This window comes from Postia placenta, assembly GCF_002117355.1.
Source record: "Postia placenta MAD-698-R-SB12 unplaced genomic scaffold POSPLAscaffold_2, whole genome shotgun sequence".
Classification (NCBI taxonomy): Eukaryota; Fungi; Basidiomycota; class Agaricomycetes; order Polyporales; family Adustoporiaceae; genus Rhodonia; species Rhodonia placenta.
Window position 1 is genome coordinate 1767253 of NW_020169833.1, and position 5697 is coordinate 1772949.

A 5697-nucleotide genomic window follows, 5' to 3' on the forward strand; every position below is an offset into this window, starting at 1 on the left:
TCACCGATCCAGATCAAGCGCGAGGAGATCTCCCTCCAGACCCTGCGCCAGAGCCAGAGCCTGAGGAGAGTGAGGGTGAAGAAGGAGTCTCGGAGTCCGAGTCCGAGGATTCTGTTGGGTCCGCCTCGCCGACAGCGTTCGCCCCCGCGTCAGCAGTCCCTGACGTACGTGACCCCCCCGCCGAACTTCCTCTGGCGCCTTCACCGCCGACTCCGCCGAGAGGCCGCTCGAGCACTCGCTCCTCTCGAAGTTCGGCCAGCGGAAGGCCACCACAGCCGCCTCCGCCCCCGCAACGTCCTCCGTCCCCCCCAACGCCGATAATGTCGTCCCCTGCAGCCGCCCCTGACAAGGAGACCCTGAAGCTCCTCCTCCCCCTCCGCTATGACGGCAAAACCGTCATCGAATGCGACAGGTTCTTGTCGCAACTTCGTATCTACTGGTTGATCAACACGTCGTTGACGACCATTGAGCTTAAGGTACAAGTTGCGCTAAGCCTGCTCGATGGCGACGCCCGCGCCTGGGCCACGCCTTACTTCGCCCAACTCGCATCAGTGCAGATGGGTGTGCAAGGGGTTACAACCCCCTTCAGGAACGAAGCGGCCTTTACCGCTGCCTTCAAGGCTCGCTTCGGCAATCTCGACGATGCGGCAGCAGCCCAGGTAGAGCTGGCGAAGCTCTGCGCGGACAAGTCGGTCCGCGAAAAACGCACTGCGGCGGAGTTCTCCGCGCTGTTCAAGGGTCCGGCAGACCGTTCCGGGTATGGGGACCTGGAACTACGCGACAAGTACCTGAGCGGTATCCCCTCCCGCGTATATCGCAAGATCGAGCTCGAGACCTTCACCACGTGGCGAGCCGCTGAAAAGCGAGCCACTGAGGTCGAGCAGATCCTCGACATCAGCCGGGCCCGTCGGCCCGAGTTGAACAACTTCTTCTCGGCCAGAGGTCGAGGTCGCGGTGGGGCACGTGGAGGTGCACCTACGACACATGCAGCTTCGGCCAGCATCAATGCGGCCGTCGGAAAAGGAGACTTCCCCGGCACATGCTTTGGCTGCGGGAAGCAAGGGTACCGTCGTTTTGAGTGCCCTAATTGTAAGGATAAACCTTACACAAAACGCGCCGACGCGCGGACTACGGTTGTCTCGGGTTCCACCCAGGCGGCGACAAGCGCCCCCGTCGCTTCATCCTCGGCGAGTACAAGCGCCGCTTCAGCGAAATCGGAAAGTTCCGAGCTGGCGGACTTAATAGCACAGATGAAGTCGATGCGCGAGGAGCTCGAGCACTATCGGGCAATGAAGGAGGAGTCTTTTTGATCCGGTCCGCGCTTCGTGCCGCACGCGTCGGGCCGCGTAATAATAATCTGTACAATGTATTGGCGACTGCGAATGTGTACGAGTTGGACCATGGGTCCCAGCATTTCCACATCCCGGTGCGCCTTAAAGGAGAAAGACGGCACAAGGATATAGTCGCAATGGTGGACAGTGGAGCCACCACGAAGTTCATCAACAAGCGTTTCATCACGGAGAATCGAGTACAAACGCGGAAATTGAAAGAACCAATTCCGCTGTACAATATCGATGGAACACTCAATAAAGACGGAAGCATCTCGGAGGTAGCCGTGCTACAGATGCAGATAGGAGAGCACGTCGAAAAGACGGTGTTCACGGTCACGGACATAGGTCCAGAGGATGTGATCGTTGGGTTGGATTGGCTGCGAGAGCACAACCCCGAAATTGATTGGGAGTCAGGCATCCTGAAATTATCACGATGCCCTGAAACGTGCAGTGCCAGGAAGACTGGCCGGATGGAGCAAGCAGTGACTGCGCGTGATACGGGGGTTAGGCCCACGGCGCGCAGACGCTCGCAGAAGTCCAGACGGTCAGTCATAGGTGCTTGCCGGAGTAAGGTACTCCCGGACTTCGAACCTGAAGAAGATCCGGCGGAAGTAGAGTGGGATGAGGCCGATTTGATCGAGGCCTGGGAGCAAGGTATCACGCTTCCCGGCGCTCCTCAGCTGTTCGTTGCAGCAGGGCACACGTACTCCCAGCTGTTCGCTGAAAAGGAGATCAGAAAGAAGGTCGTTAAGACCGCCGAGGAGTCGGTACCTAAACAGTACCACGAGTTCCTGAATGTCTTCTCCAAGGAAGCATCAGAACGGCTACCCAAAAGGAAGCCTTACGATCACGCGATCGAACTCGTGCCCGGCTACTCGACGTTCCACTCGAAAGTGTACCCCTTGTCGAACAACGAGCAGGAGGAACTAGACAAGTTCCTAAAAGAGCAACTAGCGAAAGGCTACATATGGGAGTCGAAGTCGCCCATTTCATCCCCCTTCTTCTTCATCAAAAAGAAGGAAGGGACACTTCGACCCGTGCAGGACTACCGCCGATTGAACGCAATCACGGTCAAAAACCGCTACCCTTTGCCGCTGATCGCCGAGATGGTAGATAAGCTCCGCGGCGCCACGCTCTTCACCAAGTTCGATGTCCGATGGGGATACAACAACGTCCGGATCAAAGCCGGTGACGAATGGAAGGCGGCTTTTGTGACCAACCGAGGGTTGTACGAGCCCTTGGTGATGTTCTTCGGCCTCACCAATTCCCCCGCGACCTTCCAGGCGATGATGAACGAGATCTTCCACGATCTCATCGTCGGTGGCAAGATCCTCGTATACCTTGATGACATACTCATCTTCTCTACCAACAAGGAGGAGCACGAAAAAGTCACACGCGAGGTTCTTCGTCGCCTTCAGGACAACGATCTATTCCTGAAGCCTGAGAAGTGCGAATGGGACGTTCCCAAGGTCGACTATGTCGGCTATGTGTTCGGTGGCGATGAGGTAGCAATGGATCCCGCGAAGCTAAACGGAATTAATGAGTGGCCGGTACCCCGGAACAAAAAAGACGTCCAGAAGTTCCGGGGGTTCTCCAACTTCTACCGCCGCTTCATTAAGGACTTCGCTAAGATCTCGCGACCACTCGACCGGCTCACAGGGAATGACCCATGGCATTGGGGCGAAGAGGAGCAGCATGCCTTCGACGAGCTCAAGCGGCTCTTCGCGACGACTCCAGTCCTAGCACTGTACGATCCTAACCGAGAAACGCGCATTGAGGTTGATGCCTCAGGCTACGCCACTGGAGGTGTGTTGATGCAGAAGCAGGACGACGGCAAATGGCACCCTATCGCCTTCAGATCTCACGCTATGGACCCTGCCCAGCGGAACTACGAGATCTACGACAAGGAGATGCTTGCCATCATTGAGGCGCTAGACGACTGGCGCCACTACCTCGAAGGGTTGCCCAATCAGTTCGAGATCGTTACCGATCACAAGAACCTCGAGTACTGGCATACATCTCAGCATCTCACGCGTCGTCAAGCGCGGTGGTCACTTTTCCTGGCTCGCTTTGACTTCCGCATCACGCACAAGGCCGGAACGTCGAATGGAAAGGCTGATGCCCTGTCGCGACGATCAGACCATCAGATCGGCGATGAGGACGATAACACCGATCAGGTAGTTCTCAAGCCGGAGCGTTTCCGCATCGCCTCCGCCAGACGCAGCCATGCCTCGGTGACGGCCGATCAGTCGCTTCTGAAGCGCATTCGGGAGTGTTCGGAAAAGGATCAGGAGGTGGCCGAGGTACTTGAAAAAGTACAGGACCTCAGGCTGCCCCGGCTTCAAAGGGGCTTTGAGGAGTGGAATGCCGAACAAGGGCTCCTGCTGTTCCGCGGGTGCATGTACGTCCCAAAGAATGCGGAGCTCCGGCGGGATATCGTTAAGATCCACCACGACTCGCCGATCGCCGGTCATGGTGGTCGTGTCAAAACCCTGGAGCTCGTGTCGCGGAATTACTGGTGGCCTGGGATGTCCAAATTCGTCAATGAGTACGTAAGCACCTGCGACGTGTGCAACCGTACCAAGACATTCCCAGCCAAGCCCCAGGGTCCGCTGAAGCCAAACGAGATCCCCGAGCGCCCATGGCAGATCATCACGACCGATATAATCGTTGGCTTGCCGAAGTCTGATGGATTCGACTCGATCCTGGTTACCGCTGACCGCTTTACCAAGCAGGTCCACTTCTCGGCCTGTCATGAGACCCTGACGGCAGAAGGTGCGGCAGACCTGTACATCCGCGATGTGTTCAAGCATCATGGGGCCCCGGCCAAGGTCATATCAGACCGAGGACCCCAGTTTGCTTCGAAGTATCTCCATACGGTGTACAAGGGACTGGGAATCGAGCCGGCGCTGTCCACAGCATTCCACCCTCAGACAGACGGCCAGACTGAGCGCTGGAATCAGGAGATCGAACAGTACCTGCGCGCCTTCACAAGCCACAGGCAGGATGATTGGGCAAAGCAATTGCCGCTCGCGGAATTCGCAATGAACAACCGAGTTCACTCCGCGACCGGGCACTCCCCTTTCTTCCTACATCAAGGGTACAATCCTGAGATCCAAGTGCGGATCAATCCGATGTCTGCGATGCCTGCAGCCGCTGATCAGCTCAAGATCCTGAAGGAGATTCGCGACGATACGCGCTCTGCGCTCGAGCTGTCGGCCGAGCGCATGAAGGTGTACTACGACAAGTACGTGCAGGAGGCACCGGTCTTCGCGCCAGGGGACAAGGTCTGGCTTGATGCCCGGAACCTTAAGCTGAAACAGCCGAGCAAGAAGCTCGGTCCCAAGCGCCTCGGACCTTATGCTGTGCGGCGAAAGCTTGGAGACCTGGATTACAAATTAATCCTGCCGAAGTCGGTACCGGTACACCCGGTGTTCCATGTCTCCTTGCTTAGCAAGTACACACGTAGCGATATCCCGGGCCGGGAGCCGGAGGAACTGCCTGCGATCGAGGTTGAGGGCGACGAGGAGTACAAGGTTGAGCGGATCAAAGATTCGAGGATCTTCCGGCGTCAGCTGCAGTACCTCGTCAAGTGGAAGGGTTATGACGACTCGCATACGTCATGGGAACCGGCGCGCAACGTTGCCAATGCGCCGGCCCTCATAGCCGACTTTCACCGGAAGAATCCAAACGCCCCTCGTCAACTCAACGCTGCTACCTTTGGTGGTCTCAACTTTCAGCCAATGCCTTCGCCGCTGACTGAAGCACGTTGCCGCTCCGGATGGGAGATGGGCAAGGGTGCCTCGCATGAGGTCATGCGCCATTGAGGGGGGGGTAATGTCACGACTTGATACGGCGCCTAGCCGTTTTTTAATTTTTTCCTTTTCGCGGGCTCGAACCCGCGACCTCTGTACTACCTGCCTGATATGGACGCGTCACTATCTACTGTACGATTAGATTAGATGGGGCGGCAGCGCACGGCACAGCTCGGGCCCCGCTAACACAGCCGCTCTGACTCACCGGCCCCCGGGGCCGCGTCGGCATGCTGCGCACAGACCAGCTGCGCACGGACCAACGTGCACAGCCTGCCCTAATCTCCCCATGTATATAAGCCGGCCTCTGCTGCCCTAGGGACCTCAGTTTTGACCTCTTGTTCCTAGGTCAGTAAGCCCCTGTACATACTTATTTTCCTATGCTAACTCAACTTGTCCCTAGCCTTAGATTTGAGCACTGCTCACCATTGCTTTGGTGAGATTTAGTCAGACGCCCCCAGCTCTCAGGTCTTCCCCTGTCGCTTGACCTCAAGTCGCGACAGCCAGCTTATATATAGGGGAAGTTTAGGGGAGGCTGTGCACACTGGTCCGTG